This window comes from Ambystoma mexicanum, unplaced genomic scaffold (genome assembly GCF_040938575.1).
Source record: "Ambystoma mexicanum isolate Mex_15411 unplaced genomic scaffold, UKY_AmexF1_1 Mex_scaf178, whole genome shotgun sequence".
Lineage (NCBI taxonomy): Eukaryota > Metazoa > Chordata > Amphibia > Caudata > Ambystomatidae > Ambystoma > Ambystoma mexicanum.
In genome coordinates this window covers 19,891-40,397 of record NW_027182411.1, presented here as the reverse complement: position 1 = coordinate 40,397, position 20,507 = coordinate 19,891, and the positions used below count along the sequence as shown (strand labels likewise).

The 20,507-nt window shown below is 53.6% G+C and overlaps 5 non-coding genes across 5 annotated transcripts; all 5 read right to left on the bottom strand.

Annotated features, from left to right (window-relative positions):
• Window positions 1-4,384: 4,384 nt before the first annotated feature.
• On the bottom strand, window positions 4,385-4,503 carry LOC138555266 (5S ribosomal RNA). Its single transcript, XR_011298042.1, has one exon. It is a non-coding gene; the product is annotated as a 5S ribosomal RNA (ribosomal RNA).
• Window positions 4,504-6,647: 2,144 nt separating this feature from the next.
• LOC138555265 (5S ribosomal RNA) lies at window positions 6,648-6,766 on the bottom strand. The gene has a single exon (XR_011298041.1). It is a non-coding gene; the product is annotated as a 5S ribosomal RNA (ribosomal RNA).
• Window positions 6,767-8,910: 2,144 nt separating this feature from the next.
• On the bottom strand, window positions 8,911-9,029 carry LOC138555264 (5S ribosomal RNA). The gene has a single exon (XR_011298040.1). It is a non-coding gene; the product is annotated as a 5S ribosomal RNA (ribosomal RNA).
• A 2,144-nt stretch (window positions 9,030-11,173) lies between these two features.
• LOC138555263 (5S ribosomal RNA) lies at window positions 11,174-11,292 on the bottom strand. Its single transcript, XR_011298039.1, has one exon. It is a non-coding gene; the product is annotated as a 5S ribosomal RNA (ribosomal RNA).
• Window positions 11,293-13,436: 2,144 nt separating this feature from the next.
• Window positions 13,437-13,555, bottom strand: LOC138555262 (5S ribosomal RNA). Its single transcript, XR_011298038.1, has one exon. It is a non-coding gene; the product is annotated as a 5S ribosomal RNA (ribosomal RNA).
• Between the last annotated feature and the right edge of the window lie 6,952 nt (window positions 13,556-20,507).

Here is a 20,507-nt window from a genome sequence, read left to right as displayed (position 1 = left end):
GAAGGCAGAGGGCGATGTTGGTTGAGGCCTTACCTTCTCGGGCTGGCGGCCTACAAGTCCAGGAAAGAAGCAGGCCCAGTAACAGCAGCTGAGGCCCCCAGCCCAGCCCAGCCCAGGCAGGCATCAGCTTAAGGCTGACTCTCTACCCCACTGCTGCCCCAAATTGGTTTGGCAAAAGTTTGCAAAGAAGATGCCTGTAAATTTAACTCACGCCACACTAGCACTCACCCAGGCGTCGGTTCCTTACAAAAATAGAAAGCACCTCTAAAAAAGAAGAAATAAACACACACACAATTTTCCTGCTGCGGTCTCCTCGACTCTTTGGAAGGCAGAGGGCGATGTTGGTTGAAGCCCTTACCTTCTCTGGCTGGCGGCCTACAAGACCAGGAAAGAAGCAGGCCCAGTAACAGCAGCTGAGGCCCCCAGCCCAGCCACGCCTAGGCAGGCATCAGCGGAAGGCTGACTCTCTACCCCAGTGCTGCTCCAAGTTGGTTTGGCAAAAGTTTGCAAAGAAGCTGCCCGTAAATTCACCTCAAGCCACACTAGCACTCACCCAGTCGTCAGTTCCTTACAAAAATAGAAAGAATCTCTAAAAAAGAAGAAATAAACACACACACAATTTTCCTGCTTCTATCCCCTCGACTCTTTGGAAGGCAGAGGGCGATGTTGGTTGAGGCCTTACCTTCTCGGGCTGGCGGCCTACAAGTCCAGGAAAGAAGCAGGCCCAGTAACAGCAGCTGAGGCCCCCAGCCCAGCCCAGCCCAGGCAGGCATCAGCTTAAGGCTGACTCTCTACCCCACTGCTGCCCCAAATTGGTTTGGCAAAAGTTTGCAAAGAAGATGCCTGTAAATTTAACTCACGCCACACTAGCACTCACCCAGGCGTCGGTTCCTTACAAAAATAGAAAGCACCTCTAAAAAAGAAGAAATAAACACACACACAATTTTCCTGCTGGGGTCTCCTCGACTCTTTGAAAGGCAGAGGGCGATGTTGGTTGAGGCCCTTACCTTCTCCGGCTGGTGGCCTACAAGTCCAGGAAAGAAGCATGCCCAGTAACAGCAGCTGAGGCCCCCAGACCAGCCCAGCCCAGCCCAGGCAGCCATCAGCTGAAGGCTGACTCTCTACCCCAGTGCTGGTCCAAGTTGGTTTGGCAAAATTTTGCAAAGAAGATGCCTGTAAATGTAACTCACGCCACACTAGCACTCACCCAGGCGTCGGTTCCTTACAAAAATAGAAAGCACCTCTAAAAAAAGAAGAAATAAACACACACACAATTTTCCTGCTTCTATTCCCTCGACTCTTTGGAAGGCAGAGGGCGATGTTGGTTGAGGCCTTACCTTCTCGGGCTGGCGGCCTACAAGTCCAGGAAAGAAGCAGGCCCAGTAACAGCAGCTGAGGCCCCCAGCCCAGCCCAGGCAGGCATCAGCTTAAGGCTGACTCTCTACCCCACTGCTGCCCCAAATTGGTTTGGCAAAAGTTTGCAAAGAAGATGCCTGTAAATTTAACTCACGCCACACTAGCACTCACCCAGGCGTCGGTTCCTTACAAAAATAGAAAGCACCTCTAAAAAAGAAGAAATAAACACACACACAATTTTCCTGCTGCGGTCTCCTCGACTCTTTGGAAGGCAGAGGGCGATGTTGGTTGAAGCCCTTACCTTCTCTGGCTGGCGGCCTACAAGACCAGGAAAGAAGCAGGCCCAGTAACAGCAGCTGAGGCCCCCAGCCCAGCCACGCCTAGGCAGGCATCAGCGGAAGGCTGACTCTCTACCCCAGTGCTGCTCCAAGTTGGTTTGGCAAAAGTTTGCAAAGAAGCTGCCCGTAAATTCACCTCAAGCCACACTAGCACTCACCCAGTCGTCAGTTCCTTACAAAAATAGAAAGAATCTCTAAAAAAGAAGAAATAAACACACACACAATTTTCCTGCTTCTATCCCCTCGACTCTTTGGAAGGCAGAGGGCGATGTTGGTTGAGGCCTTACCTTCTCGGGCTGGCGGCCTACAAGTCCAGGAAAGAAGCAGGCCCAGTAACAGCAGCTGAGGCCCCCAGCCCAGCCCAGCCCAGGCAGGCATCAGCTTAAGGCTGACTCTCTACCCCACTGCTGCCCCAAATTGGTTTGGCAAAAGTTTGCAAAGAAGATGCCTGTAAATTTAACTCACGCCACACTAGCACTCACCCAGGCGTCGGTTCCTTACAAAAATAGAAAGCACCTCTAAAAAAGAAGAAATAAACACACACACAATTTTCCTGCTGGGGTCTCCTCGACTCTTTGAAAGGCAGAGGGCGATGTTGGTTGAGGCCCTTACCTTCTCCGGCTGGTGGCCTACAAGTCCAGGAAAGAAGCATGCCCAGTAACAGCAGCTGAGGCCCCCAGACCAGCCCAGCCCAGCCCAGGCAGCCATCAGCTGAAGGCTGACTCTCTACCCCAGTGCTGGTCCAAGTTGGTTTGGCAAAATTTTGCAAAGAAGATGCCTGTAAATGTAACTCACGCCACACTAGCACTCACCCAGGCGTCGGTTCCTTACAAAAATAGAAAGCACCTCTAAAAAAAGAAGAAATAAACACACACACAATTTTCCTGCTGCGGTCTCCTCGACTCTTTGGAAGGCAGAGGGCGATGTTGGTTGAAGCCCTTACCTTCTCTGGCTGGCGGCCTACAAGACCAGGAAAGAAGCAGGCCCAGTAACAGCAGCTGAGGCCCCCAGCCCAGCCACGCCTAGGCAGGCATCAGCGGAAGGCTGACTCTCTACCCCAGTGCTGCTCCAAGTTGGTTTGGCAAAAGTTTGCAAAGAAGCTGCCCGTAAATTCACCTCAAGCCACACTAGCACTCACCCAGTCGTCAGTTCCTTACAAAAATAGAAAGAATCTCTAAAAAAGAAGAAATAAACACACACACAATTTTCCTGCTTCTATTCCCTCGACTCTTTGGAAGGCAGAGGGCGATGTTGGTTGAGGCCTTACCTTCTCGGGCTGGCGGCCTACAAGTCCAGGAAAGAAGCAGGCCCAGTAACAGCAGCTGAGGCCCCCAGCCCAGCCCAGCCCAGGCAGGCATCAGCTTAAGGCTGACTCTCTACCCCACTGCTGCCCCAAATTGGTTTGGCAAAAGTTTGCAAAGAAGATGCCTGTAAATTTAACTCACGCCACACTAGCACTCACCCAGGCGTCGGTTCCTTACAAAAATAGAAAGCACCTCTAAAAAAGAAGAAATAAACACACACACAATTTTCCTGCTGCGGTCTCCTCGACTCTTTGGAAGGCAGAGGGCGATGTTGGTTGAAGCCCTTACCTTCTCTGGCTGGCGGCCTACAAGACCAGGAAAGAAGCAGGCCCAGTAACAGCAGCTGAGGCCCCCAGCCCAGCCACGCCTAGGCAGGCATCAGCGGAAGGCTGACTCTCTACCCCAGTGCTGCTCCAAGTTGGTTTGGCAAAAGTTTGCAAAGAAGCTGCCCGTAAATTCACCTCAAGCCACACTAGCACTCACCCAGGCGTCAGTTCCTTACAAAAATAGAAAGAATCTCTAAAAAAGAAGAAATAAACACACACACAATTTTCCTGCTTCTATCCCCTCGACTCCTTGGAAGGCGGAGGGCAACCTTCGCCGCTGGTGGCCTTCACATGCAGGAAAGAAGCACACCCAGGAACAGCAGCTGAGGCTCCCAGCCCAGGCAGGCTTCAGCTGAAGGCCGACTTGGGAAGCACTGAGGCCAGACCCTGGGCTCCTGGGTCCCTCGGTTGAAGGCTCGAGGCCAGACCCCTTGGCTCCTGTGTCCCTTGGCTGAAGGCTCGACCAGTGCTCGACCAGGCTCGATCAGGCGAGATATTAGGTAGCATGGGGCCCAGCTGGGACTTCTAGGAAGCTTAGGGTGACGGCCGCTTCTGCCCCATCATCCAGAGGCCTGGCTATGGAGAGGCATGATGTGGCCTCCCTCCCTTCCTGCCTCTTGTAGGCACTTCTCCCCCGTGAGCACTTCCCGCTCCAAGTGTCCCCTTGTCTCCCAGGGTGCACTCTTCCTCTAGAGCCCACATATGCAGATGAGGCCCATCCACTTGCCTCCCCTAGCTGTAGGGGGCCTTGCGCGTCCACTGGAGAGAAAACGGGGAGACGCTGGAGGTGCTTTGCCAGGGACACGAGTGGCCCTTTCTGGCTGCATCCACCCACCCGAGGCGGCGAGCTGCTGCCCTGGCTTCAGTCTCCTGCTGCTCCAAGTTAGTTTGGCGACAACGTGTCCGCCTCTGACGGGGCTCTGCATTGGAGCGAGGGCTGCTGTCTGCCCCTGTGCCTTTTTCACGCGCCGTGTTTGTTAAAATTAAAAGCGGAATGGAGGAAAAATGTAGTTCAAGACGGGGAAGACGAACGCCGCCTATCGGGCACAGAGTAGCAAAATGCCGACAGCACCTGGTATTCCCAGGCGGTCTCCCATCCAAGTACTAACCAGGCCCGACCCTGCTTAGCTTCCGAGATCGGACGAGATCGGGCGCATTCAGGGTGGTATGGCCGTAGGTGAAGAGTGCGCCGATTCCGAGCCTCTTGTGCTGTGTCGGCTCCTCCGACGTCCACTGCCCTCTTGCAAGGCTGAACGCTGTCCTCTGCAGTGTGCTTCTGCCCTTCTTTTTGCCTCAAGCTCAGGAGCCACAGCTGCCAGCTTGGAAAAGCAACGAGCGGCTCCATGCACCCACTTTTGAAATACCCACTTGCCTACTCATGTTTGCAAAGAAAGTGTCTGTAAATTCAGGCCAAGCCACACTTGCACTCACTCACCCAAGCATCCGTTCCTTACAAAACTTTAAAAAAAAACTCGGAAAGAAAGATGGAAATAAACACACACACAATTTTCCTGCTGGGGTCTCCTCGACTCTTTGGAAGGCAGAGGGCGATGTTGGTTGAGGCCTTACCTTCTCGGGCTGGCGGCCTACAAGTCCAGGAAAGAAGCAGGCCCAGTAACAGCAGCTGAGGCCCCCAGCCCAGCCCAGCCCAGGCAGGCATCAGCTTAAGGCTGACTCTCTACCCCACTGCTGCCCCAAATTGGTTTGGCAAAAGTTTGCAAAGAAGATGCCTGTAAATTTAACTCACGCCACACTAGCACTCACCCAGGCGTCGGTTCCTTACAAAAATAGAAAGCACCTCTAAAAAAGAAGAAATAAACACACACACAATTTTCCTGCTGGGGTCTCCTCGACTCTTTGAAAGGCAGAGGGCGATGTTGGTTGAGGCCCTTACCTTCTCCGGCTGGTGGCCTACAAGTCCAGGAAAGAAGCATGCCCAGTAACAGCAGCTGAGGCCCCCAGACCAGCCCAGCCCAGCCCAGGCAGCCATCAGCTGAAGGCTGACTCTCTACCCCAGTGCTGGTCCAAGTTGGTTTGGCAAAAGTTTGCAAAGAAGATGCCTGTAAATGTAACTCACGCCACACTAGCACTCACCCAGGCGTCGGTTCCTTACAAAAATAGAAAGCACCTCTAAAAAAAGAAGAAATAAACACACACACAATTTTCCTGCTGCGGTCTCCTCGACTCTTTGGAAGGCAGAGGGCGATGTTGGTTGAAGCCCTTACCTTCTCTGGCTGGCGGCCTACAAGACCAGGAAAGAAGCAGGCCCAGTAACAGCAGCTGAGGCCCCCAGCCCAGCCACGCCTAGGCAGGCATCAGCGGAAGGCTGACTCTCTACCCCAGTGCTGCTCCAAGTTGGTTTGGCAAAAGTTTGCAAAGAAGCTGCCCGTAAATTCACCTCAAGCCACACTAGCACTCACCCAGGCGTCAGTTCCTTACAAAAATAGAAAGAATCTCTAAAAAAGAAGAAATAAACACACACACAATTTTCCTGCTTCTATCCCCTCGACTCCTTGGAAGGCGGAGGGCAACCTTCGCCGCTGGTGGCCTTCACATGCAGGAAAGAAGCACACCCAGGAACAGCAGCTGAGGCTCCCAGCCCAGGCAGGCTTCAGCTGAAGGCCGACTTGGGAAGCACTGAGGCCAGACCCTGGGCTCCTGGGTCCCTCGGTTGAAGGCTCGAGGCCAGACCCCTTGGCTCCTGTGTCCCTTGGCTGAAGGCTCGACCAGTGCTCGACCAGGCTCGATCAGGCGAGATATTAGGTAGCATGGGGCCCAGCTGGGACTTCTAGGAAGCTTAGGGTGACGGCCGCTTCTGCCCCATCATCCAGAGGCCTGGCTATGGAGAGGCATGATGTGGCCTCCCTCCCTTCCTGCCTCTTGTAGGCACTTCTCCCCCGTGAGCACTTCCCGCTCCAAGTGTCCCCTTGTCTCCCAGGGTGCACTCTTCCTCTAGAGCCCACATATGCAGATGAGGCCCATCCACTTGCCTCCCCTAGCTGTAGGGGGCCTTGCGCGTCCACTGGAGAGAAAACGGGGAGACGCTGGAGGTGCTTTGCCAGGGACACGAGTGGCCCTTTCTGGCTGCATCCACCCACCCGAGGCGGCGAGCTGCTGCCCTGGCTTCAGTCTCCTGCTGCTCCAAGTTAGTTTGGCGACAACGTGTCCGCCTCTGACGGGGCTCTGCATTGGAGCGAGGGCTGCTGTCTGCCCCTGTGCCTTTTTCACGCGCCGTGTTTGTTAAAATTAAAAGCGGAATGGAGGAAAAATGTAGTTCAAGACGGGGAAGACGAACGCCGCCTATCGGGCACAGAGTAGCAAAATGCCGACAGCACCTGGTATTCCCAGGCGGTCTCCCATCCAAGTACTAACCAGGCCCGACCCTGCTTAGCTTCCGAGATCGGACGAGATCGGGCGCATTCAGGGTGGTATGGCCGTAGGTGAAGAGTGCGCCGATTCCGAGCCTCTTGTGCTGTGTCGGCTCCTCCGACGTCCACTGCCCTCTTGCAAGGCTGAACGCTGTCCTCTGCAGTGTGCTTCTGCCCTTCTTTTTGCCTCAAGCTCAGGAGCCACAGCTGCCAGCTTGGAAAAGCAACGAGCGGCTCCATGCACCCACTTTTGAAATACCCACTTGCCTACTCATGTTTGCAAAGAAAGTGTCTGTAAATTCAGGCCAAGCCACACTTGCACTCACTCACCCAAGCATCCGTTCCTTACAAAACTTTAAAAAAAAACTCGGAAAGAAAGATGGAAATAAACACACACACAATTTTCCTGCTGGGGTCTCCTCGACTCTTTGGAAGGCAGAGGGCGATGTTGGTTGAGGCCTTACCTTCTCGGGCTGGCGGCCTACAAGTCCAGGAAAGAAGCAGGCCCAGTAACAGCAGCTGAGGCCCCCAGCCCAGCCCAGCCCAGGCAGGCATCAGCTTAAGGCTGACTCTCTACCCCACTGCTGCCCCAAATTGGTTTGGCAAAAGTTTGCAAAGAAGATGCCTGTAAATTTAACTCACGCCACACTAGCACTCACCCAGGCGTCGGTTCCTTACAAAAATAGAAAGCACCTCTAAAAAAGAAGAAATAAACACACACACAATTTTCCTGCTGGGGTCTCCTCGACTCTTTGAAAGGCAGAGGGCGATGTTGGTTGAGGCCCTTACCTTCTCCGGCTGGTGGCCTACAAGTCCAGGAAAGAAGCATGCCCAGTAACAGCAGCTGAGGCCCCCAGACCAGCCCAGCCCAGCCCAGGCAGCCATCAGCTGAAGGCTGACTCTCTACCCCAGTGCTGGTCCAAGTTGGTTTGGCAAAAGTTTGCAAAGAAGATGCCTGTAAATGTAACTCACGCCACACTAGCACTCACCCAGGCGTCGGTTCCTTACAAAAATAGAAAGCACCTCTAAAAAAAGAAGAAATAAACACACACACAATTTTCCTGCTGCGGTCTCCTCGACTCTTTGGAAGGCAGAGGGCGATGTTGGTTGAAGCCCTTACCTTCTCTGGCTGGCGGCCTACAAGACCAGGAAAGAAGCAGGCCCAGTAACAGCAGCTGAGGCCCCCAGCCCAGCCACGCCTAGGCAGGCATCAGCGGAAGGCTGACTCTCTACCCCAGTGCTGCTCCAAGTTGGTTTGGCAAAAGTTTGCAAAGAAGCTGCCCGTAAATTCACCTCAAGCCACACTAGCACTCACCCAGGCGTCAGTTCCTTACAAAAATAGAAAGAATCTCTAAAAAAGAAGAAATAAACACACACACAATTTTCCTGCTTCTATCCCCTCGACTCCTTGGAAGGCGGAGGGCAACCTTCGCCGCTGGTGGCCTTCACATGCAGGAAAGAAGCACACCCAGGAACAGCAGCTGAGGCTCCCAGCCCAGGCAGGCTTCAGCTGAAGGCCGACTTGGGAAGCACTGAGGCCAGACCCTGGGCTCCTGGGTCCCTCGGTTGAAGGCTCGAGGCCAGACCCCTTGGCTCCTGTGTCCCTTGGCTGAAGGCTCGACCAGTGCTCGACCAGGCTCGATCAGGCGAGATATTAGGTAGCATGGGGCCCAGCTGGGACTTCTAGGAAGCTTAGGGTGACGGCCGCTTCTGCCCCATCATCCAGAGGCCTGGCTATGGAGAGGCATGATGTGGCCTCCCTCCCTTCCTGCCTCTTGTAGGCACTTCTCCCCCGTGAGCACTTCCCGCTCCAAGTGTCCCCTTGTCTCCCAGGGTGCACTCTTCCTCTAGAGCCCACATATGCAGATGAGGCCCATCCACTTGCCTCCCCTAGCTGTAGGGGGCCTTGCGCGTCCACTGGAGAGAAAACGGGGAGACGCTGGAGGTGCTTTGCCAGGGACACGAGTGGCCCTTTCTGGCTGCATCCACCCACCCGAGGCGGCGAGCTGCTGCCCTGGCTTCAGTCTCCTGCTGCTCCAAGTTAGTTTGGCGACAACGTGTCCGCCTCTGACGGGGCTCTGCATTGGAGCGAGGGCTGCTGTCTGCCCCTGTGCCTTTTTCACGCGCCGTGTTTGTTAAAATTAAAAGCGGAATGGAGGAAAAATGTAGTTCAAGACGGGGAAGACGAACGCCGCCTATCGGGCACAGAGTAGCAAAATGCCGACAGCACCTGGTATTCCCAGGCGGTCTCCCATCCAAGTACTAACCAGGCCCGACCCTGCTTAGCTTCCGAGATCGGACGAGATCGGGCGCATTCAGGGTGGTATGGCCGTAGGTGAAGAGTGCGCCGATTCCGAGCCTCTTGTGCTGTGTCGGCTCCTCCGACGTCCACTGCCCTCTTGCAAGGCTGAACGCTGTCCTCTGCAGTGTGCTTCTGCCCTTCTTTTTGCCTCAAGCTCAGGAGCCACAGCTGCCAGCTTGGAAAAGCAACGAGCGGCTCCATGCACCCACTTTTGAAATACCCACTTGCCTACTCATGTTTGCAAAGAAAGTGTCTGTAAATTCAGGCCAAGCCACACTTGCACTCACTCACCCAAGCATCCGTTCCTTACAAAACTTTAAAAAAAAACTCGGAAAGAAAGATGGAAATAAACACACACACAATTTTCCTGCTGGGGTCTCCTCGACTCTTTGGAAGGCAGAGGGCGATGTTGGTTGAGGCCTTACCTTCTCGGGCTGGCGGCCTACAAGTCCAGGAAAGAAGCAGGCCCAGTAACAGCAGCTGAGGCCCCCAGCCCAGCCCAGCCCAGGCAGGCATCAGCTTAAGGCTGACTCTCTACCCCACTGCTGCCCCAAATTGGTTTGGCAAAAGTTTGCAAAGAAGATGCCTGTAAATTTAACTCACGCCACACTAGCACTCACCCAGGCGTCGGTTCCTTACAAAAATAGAAAGCACCTCTAAAAAAGAAGAAATAAACACACACACAATTTTCCTGCTGGGGTCTCCTCGACTCTTTGAAAGGCAGAGGGCGATGTTGGTTGAGGCCCTTACCTTCTCCGGCTGGTGGCCTACAAGTCCAGGAAAGAAGCATGCCCAGTAACAGCAGCTGAGGCCCCCAGACCAGCCCAGCCCAGCCCAGGCAGCCATCAGCTGAAGGCTGACTCTCTACCCCAGTGCTGGTCCAAGTTGGTTTGGCAAAAGTTTGCAAAGAAGATGCCTGTAAATGTAACTCACGCCACACTAGCACTCACCCAGGCGTCGGTTCCTTACAAAAATAGAAAGCACCTCTAAAAAAAGAAGAAATAAACACACACACAATTTTCCTGCTGCGGTCTCCTCGACTCTTTGGAAGGCAGAGGGCGATGTTGGTTGAAGCCCTTACCTTCTCTGGCTGGCGGCCTACAAGACCAGGAAAGAAGCAGGCCCAGTAACAGCAGCTGAGGCCCCCAGCCCAGCCACGCCTAGGCAGGCATCAGCGGAAGGCTGACTCTCTACCCCAGTGCTGCTCCAAGTTGGTTTGGCAAAAGTTTGCAAAGAAGCTGCCCGTAAATTCACCTCAAGCCACACTAGCACTCACCCAGGCGTCAGTTCCTTACAAAAATAGAAAGAATCTCTAAAAAAGAAGAAATAAACACACACACAATTTTCCTGCTTCTATCCCCTCGACTCCTTGGAAGGCGGAGGGCAACCTTCGCCGCTGGTGGCCTTCACATGCAGGAAAGAAGCACACCCAGGAACAGCAGCTGAGGCTCCCAGCCCAGGCAGGCTTCAGCTGAAGGCCGACTTGGGAAGCACTGAGGCCAGACCCTGGGCTCCTGGGTCCCTCGGTTGAAGGCTCGAGGCCAGACCCCTTGGCTCCTGTGTCCCTTGGCTGAAGGCTCGACCAGTGCTCGACCAGGCTCGATCAGGCGAGATATTAGGTAGCATGGGGCCCAGCTGGGACTTCTAGGAAGCTTAGGGTGACGGCCGCTTCTGCCCCATCATCCAGAGGCCTGGCTATGGAGAGGCATGATGTGGCCTCCCTCCCTTCCTGCCTCTTGTAGGCACTTCTCCCCCGTGAGCACTTCCCGCTCCAAGTGTCCCCTTGTCTCCCAGGGTGCACTCTTCCTCTAGAGCCCACATATGCAGATGAGGCCCATCCACTTGCCTCCCCTAGCTGTAGGGGGCCTTGCGCGTCCACTGGAGAGAAAACGGGGAGACGCTGGAGGTGCTTTGCCAGGGACACGAGTGGCCCTTTCTGGCTGCATCCACCCACCCGAGGCGGCGAGCTGCTGCCCTGGCTTCAGTCTCCTGCTGCTCCAAGTTAGTTTGGCGACAACGTGTCCGCCTCTGACGGGGCTCTGCATTGGAGCGAGGGCTGCTGTCTGCCCCTGTGCCTTTTTCACGCGCCGTGTTTGTTAAAATTAAAAGCGGAATGGAGGAAAAATGTAGTTCAAGACGGGGAAGACGAACGCCGCCTATCGGGCACAGAGTAGCAAAATGCCGACAGCACCTGGTATTCCCAGGCGGTCTCCCATCCAAGTACTAACCAGGCCCGACCCTGCTTAGCTTCCGAGATCGGACGAGATCGGGCGCATTCAGGGTGGTATGGCCGTAGGTGAAGAGTGCGCCGATTCCGAGCCTCTTGTGCTGTGTCGGCTCCTCCGACGTCCACTGCCCTCTTGCAAGGCTGAACGCTGTCCTCTGCAGTGTGCTTCTGCCCTTCTTTTTGCCTCAAGCTCAGGAGCCACAGCTGCCAGCTTGGAAAAGCAACGAGCGGCTCCATGCACCCACTTTTGAAATACCCACTTGCCTACTCATGTTTGCAAAGAAAGTGTCTGTAAATTCAGGCCAAGCCACACTTGCACTCACTCACCCAAGCATCCGTTCCTTACAAAACTTTAAAAAAAAACTCGGAAAGAAAGATGGAAATAAACACACACACAATTTTCCTGCTGGGGTCTCCTCGACTCTTTGGAAGGCAGAGGGCGATGTTGGTTGAGGCCTTACCTTCTCGGGCTGGCGGCCTACAAGTCCAGGAAAGAAGCAGGCCCAGTAACAGCAGCTGAGGCCCCCAGCCCAGCCCAGCCCAGGCAGGCATCAGCTTAAGGCTGACTCTCTACCCCACTGCTGCCCCAAATTGGTTTGGCAAAAGTTTGCAAAGAAGATGCCTGTAAATTTAACTCACGCCACACTAGCACTCACCCAGGCGTCGGTTCCTTACAAAAATAGAAAGCACCTCTAAAAAAGAAGAAATAAACACACACACAATTTTCCTGCTGGGGTCTCCTCGACTCTTTGAAAGGCAGAGGGCGATGTTGGTTGAGGCCCTTACCTTCTCCGGCTGGTGGCCTACAAGTCCAGGAAAGAAGCATGCCCAGTAACAGCAGCTGAGGCCCCCAGACCAGCCCAGCCCAGCCCAGGCAGCCATCAGCTGAAGGCTGACTCTCTACCCCAGTGCTGGTCCAAGTTGGTTTGGCAAAAGTTTGCAAAGAAGATGCCTGTAAATGTAACTCACGCCACACTAGCACTCACCCAGGCGTCGGTTCCTTACAAAAATAGAAAGCACCTCTAAAAAAAGAAGAAATAAACACACACACAATTTTCCTGCTGCGGTCTCCTCGACTCTTTGGAAGGCAGAGGGCGATGTTGGTTGAAGCCCTTACCTTCTCTGGCTGGCGGCCTACAAGACCAGGAAAGAAGCAGGCCCAGTAACAGCAGCTGAGGCCCCCAGCCCAGCCACGCCTAGGCAGGCATCAGCGGAAGGCTGACTCTCTACCCCAGTGCTGCTCCAAGTTGGTTTGGCAAAAGTTTGCAAAGAAGCTGCCCGTAAATTCACCTCAAGCCACACTAGCACTCACCCAGGCGTCAGTTCCTTACAAAAATAGAAAGAATCTCTAAAAAAGAAGAAATAAACACACACACAATTTTCCTGCTTCTATCCCCTCGACTCCTTGGAAGGCGGAGGGCAACCTTCGCCGCTGGTGGCCTTCACATGCAGGAAAGAAGCACACCCAGGAACAGCAGCTGAGGCTCCCAGCCCAGGCAGGCTTCAGCTGAAGGCCGACTTGGGAAGCACTGAGGCCAGACCCTGGGCTCCTGGGTCCCTCGGTTGAAGGCTCGAGGCCAGACCCCTTGGCTCCTGTGTCCCTTGGCTGAAGGCTCGACCAGTGCTCGACCAGGCTCGATCAGGCGAGATATTAGGTAGCATGGGGCCCAGCTGGGACTTCTAGGAAGCTTAGGGTGACGGCCGCTTCTGCCCCATCATCCAGAGGCCTGGCTATGGAGAGGCATGATGTGGCCTCCCTCCCTTCCTGCCTCTTGTAGGCACTTCTCCCCCGTGAGCACTTCCCGCTCCAAGTGTCCCCTTGTCTCCCAGGGTGCACTCTTCCTCTAGAGCCCACATATGCAGATGAGGCCCATCCACTTGCCTCCCCTAGCTGTAGGGGGCCTTGCGCGTCCACTGGAGAGAAAACGGGGAGACGCTGGAGGTGCTTTGCCAGGGACACGAGTGGCCCTTTCTGGCTGCATCCACCCACCCGAGGCGGCGAGCTGCTGCCCTGGCTTCAGTCTCCTGCTGCTCCAAGTTAGTTTGGCGACAACGTGTCCGCCTCTGACGGGGCTCTGCATTGGAGCGAGGGCTGCTGTCTGCCCCTGTGCCTTTTTCACGCGCCGTGTTTGTTAAAATTAAAAGCGGAATGGAGGAAAAATGTAGTTCAAGACGGGGAAGACGAACGCCGCCTATCGGGCACAGAGTAGCAAAATGCCGACAGCACCTGGTATTCCCAGGCGGTCTCCCATCCAAGTACTAACCAGGCCCGACCCTGCTTAGCTTCCGAGATCGGACGAGATCGGGCGCATTCAGGGTGGTATGGCCGTAGGTGAAGAGTGCGCCGATTCCGAGCCTCTTGTGCTGTGTCGGCTCCTCCGACGTCCACTGCCCTCTTGCAAGGCTGAACGCTGTCCTCTGCAGTGTGCTTCTGCCCTTCTTTTTGCCTCAAGCTCAGGAGCCACAGCTGCCAGCTTGGAAAAGCAACGAGCGGCTCCATGCACCCACTTTTGAAATACCCACTTGCCTACTCATGTTTGCAAAGAAAGTGTCTGTAAATTCAGGCCAAGCCACACTTGCACTCACTCACCCAAGCATCCGTTCCTTACAAAACTTTAAAAAAAAACTCGGAAAGAAAGATGGAAATAAACACACACACAATTTTCCTGCTGGGGTCTCCTCGACTCTTTGGAAGGCAGAGGGCGATGTTGGTTGAGGCCTTACCTTCTCGGGCTGGCGGCCTACAAGTCCAGGAAAGAAGCAGGCCCAGTAACAGCAGCTGAGGCCCCCAGCCCAGCCCAGCCCAGGCAGGCATCAGCTTAAGGCTGACTCTCTACCCCACTGCTGCCCCAAATTGGTTTGGCAAAAGTTTGCAAAGAAGATGCCTGTAAATTTAACTCACGCCACACTAGCACTCACCCAGGCGTCGGTTCCTTACAAAAATAGAAAGCACCTCTAAAAAAGAAGAAATAAACACACACACAATTTTCCTGCTGGGGTCTCCTCGACTCTTTGAAAGGCAGAGGGCGATGTTGGTTGAGGCCCTTACCTTCTCCGGCTGGTGGCCTACAAGTCCAGGAAAGAAGCATGCCCAGTAACAGCAGCTGAGGCCCCCAGACCAGCCCAGCCCAGCCCAGGCAGCCATCAGCTGAAGGCTGACTCTCTACCCCAGTGCTGGTCCAAGTTGGTTTGGCAAAAGTTTGCAAAGAAGATGCCTGTAAATGTAACTCACGCCACACTAGCACTCACCCAGGCGTCGGTTCCTTACAAAAATAGAAAGCACCTCTAAAAAAAGAAGAAATAAACACACACACAATTTTCCTGCTGCGGTCTCCTCGACTCTTTGGAAGGCAGAGGGCGATGTTGGTTGAAGCCCTTACCTTCTCTGGCTGGCGGCCTACAAGACCAGGAAAGAAGCAGGCCCAGTAACAGCAGCTGAGGCCCCCAGCCCAGCCACGCCTAGGCAGGCATCAGCGGAAGGCTGACTCTCTACCCCAGTGCTGCTCCAAGTTGGTTTGGCAAAAGTTTGCAAAGAAGCTGCCCGTAAATTCACCTCAAGCCACACTAGCACTCACCCAGTCGTCAGTTCCTTACAAAAATAGAAAGAATCTCTAAAAAAGAAGAAATAAACACACACACAATTTTCCTGCTTCTATTCCCTCGACTCTTTGGAAGGCAGAGGGCGATGTTGGTTGAGGCCTTACCTTCTCGGGCTGGCGGCCTACAAGTCCAGGAAAGAAGCAGGCCCAGTAACAGCAGCTGAGGCCCCCAGCCCAGCCCAGCCCAGGCAGGCATCAGCTTAAGGCTGACTCTCTACCCCACTGCTGCCCCAAATTGGTTTGGCAAAAGTTTGCAAAGAAGATGCCTGTAAATTTAACTCACGCCACACTAGCACTCACCCAGGCGTCGGTTCCTTACAAAAATAGAAAGCACCTCTAAAAAAGAAGAAATAAACACACACACAATTTTCCTGCTGCGGTCTCCTCGACTCTTTGGAAGGCAGAGGGCGATGTTGGTTGAAGCCCTTACCTTCTCTGGCTGGCGGCCTACAAGACCAGGAAAGAAGCAGGCCCAGTAACAGCAGCTGAGGCCCCCAGCCCAGCCACGCCTAGGCAGGCATCAGCGGAAGGCTGACTCTCTACCCCAGTGCTGCTCCAAGTTGGTTTGGCAAAAGTTTGCAAAGAAGCTGCCCGTAAATTCACCTCAAGCCACACTAGCACTCACCCAGTCGTCAGTTCCTTACAAAAATAGAAAGAATCTCTAAAAAAGAAGAAATAAACACACACACAATTTTCCTGCTTCTATCCCCTCGACTCTTTGGAAGGCAGAGGGCGATGTTGGTTGAGGCCTTACCTTCTCGGGCTGGCGGCCTACAAGTCCAGGAAAGAAGCAGGCCCAGTAACAGCAGCTGAGGCCCCCAGCCCAGCCCAGCCCAGGCAGGCATCAGCTTAAGGCTGACTCTCTACCCCACTGCTGCCCCAAATTGGTTTGGCAAAAGTTTGCAAAGAAGATGCCTGTAAATTTAACTCACGCCACACTAGCACTCACCCAGGCGTCGGTTCCTTACAAAAATAGAAAGCACCTCTAAAAAAGAAGAAATAAACACACACACAATTTTCCTGCTGGGGTCTCCTCGACTCTTTGAAAGGCAGAGGGCGATGTTGGTTGAGGCCCTTACCTTCTCCGGCTGGTGGCCTACAAGTCCAGGAAAGAAGCATGCCCAGTAACAGCAGCTGAGGCCCCCAGACCAGCCCAGCCCAGGCAGCCATCAGCTGAAGGCTGACTCTCTACCCCAGTGCTGGTCCAAGTTGGTTTGGCAAAATTTTGCAAAGAAGATGCCTGTAAATGTAACTCACGCCACACTAGCACTCACCCAGGCGTCGGTTCCTTACAAAAATAGAAAGCACCTCTAAAAAAAGAAGAAATAAACACACACACAATTTTCCTGCTTCTATTCCCTCGACTCTTTGGAAGGCAGAGGGCGATGTTGGTTGAGGCCTTACCTTCTCGGGCTGGCGGCCTACAAGTCCAGGAAAGAAGCAGGCCCAGTAACAGCAGCTGAGGCCCCCAGCCCAGCCCAGGCAGGCATCAGCTTAAGGCTGACTCTCTACCCCACTGCTGCCCCAAATTGGTTTGGCAAAAGTTTGCAAAGAAGATGCCTGTAAATTTAACTCACGCCACACTAGCACTCACCCAGGCGTCGGTTCCTTACAAAAATAGAAAGCACCTCTAAAAAAGAAGAAATAAACACACACACAATTTTCCTGCTGCGGTCTCCTCGACTCTTTGGAAGGCAGAGGGCGATGTTGGTTGAAGCCCTTACCTTCTCTGGCTGGCGGCCTACAAGACCAGGAAAGAAGCAGGCCCAGTAACAGCAGCTGAGGCCCCCAGCCCAGCCACGCCTAGGCAGGCATCAGCGGAAGGCTGACTCTCTACCCCAGTGCTGCTCCAAGTTGGTTTGGCAAAAGTTTGCAAAGAAGCTGCCCGTAAATTCACCTCAAGCCACACTAGCACTCACCCAGTCGTCAGTTCCTTACAAAAATAGAAAGAATCTCTAAAAAAGAAGAAATAAACACACACACAATTTTCCTGCTTCTATCCCCTCGACTCTTTGGAAGGCAGAGGGCGATGTTGGTTGAGGCCTTACCTTCTCGGGCTGGCGGCCTACAAGTCCAGGAAAGAAGCAGGCCCAGTAACAGCAGCTGAGGCCCCCAGCCCAGCCCAGCCCAGGCAGGCATCAGCTTAAGGCTGACTCTCTACCCCACTGCTGCCCCAAATTGGTTTGGCAAAAGTTTGCAAAGAAGATGCCTGTAAATTTAACTCACGCCACACTAGCACTCACCCAGGCGTCGGTTCCTTACAAAAATAGAAAGCACCTCTAAAAAAGAAGAAATAAACACACACACAATTTTCCTGCTGCGGTCTCCTCGACTCTTTGGAAGGCAGAGGGCGATGTTGGTTGAAGCCCTTACCTTCTCTGGCTGGCGGCCTACAAGACCAGGAAAGAAGCAGGCCCAGTAACAGCAGCTGAGGCCCCCAGCCCAGCCACGCCTAGGCAGGCATCAGCGGAAGGCTGACTCTCTACCCCAGTGCTGCTCCAAGTTGGTTTGGCAAAAGTTTGCAAAGAAGCTGCCCGTAAATTCACCTCAAGCCACACTAGCACTCACCCAGTCGTCAGTTCCTTACAAAAATAGAAAGAATCTCTAAAAAAGAAGAAATAAACACACACACAATTTTCCTGCTTCTATCCCCTCGACTCTTTGGAAGGCAGAGGGCGATGTTGGTTGAGGCCTTACCTTCTCGGGCTGGCGGCCTACAAGTCCAGGAAAGAAGCAGGCCCAGTAACAGCAGCTGAGGCCCCCAGCCCAGCCCAGGCAGGCATCAGCTTAAGGCTGACTCTCTACCCCACTGCTGCCCCAAATTGGTTTGGCAAAAGTTTGCAAAGAAGATGCCTGTAAATTTAACTCACGCCACACTAGCACTCACCCAGGCGTCGGTTCCTTACAAAAATAGAAAGCACCTCTAAAAAAGAAGAAATAAACACACACACAATTTTCCTGCTGGGGTCTCCTCGACTCTTTGAAAGGCAGAGGGCGATGTTGGTTGAGGCCCTTACCTTCTCCGGCTGGTGGCCTACAAGTCCAGGAAAGAAGCATGCCCAGTAACAGCAGCTGAGGCCCCCAGACCAGCCCAGCCCAGCCCAGGCAGCCATCAGCTGAAGGCTGACTCTCTACCCCAGTGCTGGTCCAAGTTGGTTTGGCAAAATTTTGCAAAGAAGATGCCTGTAAATGTAACTCACGCCACACTAGCACTCACCCAGGCGTCGGTTCCTTACAAAAATAGAAAGCACCTCTAAAAAAAGAAGAAATAAACACACACACAATTTTCCTGCTGCGGTCTCCTCGACTCTTTGGAAGGCAGAGGGCGATGTTGGTTGAAGCCCTTACCTTCTCTGGCTGGCGGCCTACAAGACCAGGAAAGAAGCAGGGCCAGTAACAGCAGCTGAGGCCCCCAGCCCAGCCACGCCTAGGCAGGCATCAGCGGAAGGCTGACTCTCTACCCCAGTGCTGCTCCAAGTTGGTTTGGCAAAAGTTTGCAAAGAAGCTGCCCGTAAATTCACCTCAAGCCACACTAGCACTCACCCAGTCGTCAGTTCCTTACAAAAATAGAAAGAATCTCTAAAAAAGAAGAAATAAACACACACACAATTTTCCTGCTTCTATTCCCTCGACTCTTTGGAAGGCAGAGGGCGATGTTGGTTGAGGCCTTACCTTCTCGGGCTGGCGGCCTACAAGTCCAGGAAAGAAGCAGGCCCAGTAACAGCAGCTGAGGCCCCCAGCCCAGCCCAGCCCAGGCAGGCATCAGCTTAAGGCTGACTCTCTACCCCACTGCTGCCCCAAATTGGTTTGGCAAAAGTTTGCAAAGAAGATGCCTGTAAATTTAACTCACGCCACACTAGCACTCACCCAGGCGTCGGTTCCTTACAAAAATAGAAAGCACCTCTAAAAAAGAAGAAATAAACACACACACAATTTTCCTGCTGCGGTCTCCTCGACTCTTTGGAAGGCAGAGGGCGATGTTGGTTGAAGCCCTTACCTTCTCTGGCTGGCGGCCTACAAGACCAGGAAAGAAGCAGGCCCAGTAACAGCAGCTGAGGCCCCCAGCCCAGCCACGCCTAGGCAGGCATCAGCGGAAGGCTGACTCTCTACCCCAGTGCTGCTCCAAGTTGGTTTGGCAAAAGTTTGCAAAGAAGCTGCCCGTAAATTCACCTCAAGCCACACTAGCACTCACCCAGTCGTCAGTTCCTTACAAAAATAGAAAGAATCTCTAAAAAAGAAGAAATAAACACACACACAATTTTCCTGCTTCTATCCCCTCGACTCTTTGGAAGGCAGAGGGCGATGTTGGTTGAGGCCTTACCTTCTCGGGCTGGCGGCCTACAAGTCCAGGAAAGAAGCAGGCCCAGTAACAGCAGCTGAGGCCCCCAGCCCAGCCCAGCCCAGGCAGGCATCAGCTTAAGGCTGACTCTCTACCCCACTGCTGCCCCAAATTGGTTTGGCAAAAGTTTGCAAAGAAGATGCCTGTAAATTTAACTCACGCCACACTAGCACTCACCCAGGCGTCGGTTCCTTACAAAAATAGAAAGCACCTCTAAAAAAGAAGAAATAAACACACACACAATTTTCCTGCTGGGGTCTCCTCGACTCTTTGAAAGGCAGAGGGCGATGTTGGTTGAGGCCCTTACCTTCTCCGGCTGGTGGCCTACAAGTCCAGGAAAGAAGCATGCCCAGTAACAGCAGCTGAGGCCCCCAGACCAGCCCAGCCCAGCCCAGGCAGCCATCAGCTGAAGGCTGACTCTCTACCCCAGTGCTGGTCCAAGTTGGTTTGGCAAAATTTTGCAAAGAAGATGCCTGTAAATGTAACTCACGCCACACTAGCACTCACCCAGGCGTCGGTTCCTTACAAAAATAGAAAGCACCTCTAAAAAAAGAAGAAATAAACACACACACAATTTTCCTGCTGCGGTCTCCTCGACTCTTTGGAAGGCAGAGGGCGATGTTGGTTGAAGCCCTTACCTTCTCTGGCTGGCGGCCTACAAGACCAGGAAAGAAGCAGGCCCAGTAACAGCAGCTGAGGCCCCCAGCCCAGCCACGCCTAGGCAGGCATCAGCTTAAGGCTGACTCTCTACCCCACTGCTGCCCCAAATTGGTTTGGCAAAAGTTTGCAAAGAAGATGCCTGTAAATTTAACTCACGCCACACTAGCACTCACCCAGGCGTCGGTTCCTTACAAAAATAGAAAGCACCTCTAAAAAAGAAGAAATAAACACACACACAATTTTCCTGCTGCGGTCTCCTCGACTCTTTGGAAGGCAGAGGGCGATGTTGGTTGAAGCCCTTACCTTCTCTGGCTGGCGGCCTACAAGACCAGGAAAGAAGCAGGCCCAGTAACAGCAGCTGAGGCCCCCAGCCCAGCCACGCCTAGGCAGGCATCAGCGGAAGGCTGACTCTCTACCCCAGTGCTGCTCCAAGTTGGTTTGGCAAAAGTTTGCAAAGAAGCTGCCCGTAAATTCACCTCAAGCCACACTAGCACTCACCCAGGCGTCAGTTCCTTACAAAAATAGAAAGAATCTCTAAAAAAGAAGAAATAAACACACACACAATTTTCCTGCTTCTATTCCCTCGACTCTTTGGAAGGCAGAGGGCGATGTTGGTTGAGGCCTTACCTTCTCGGGCTGGCGGCCTACAAGTCCAGGAAAGAAGCAGGCCCAGTAACAGCAGCTGAGG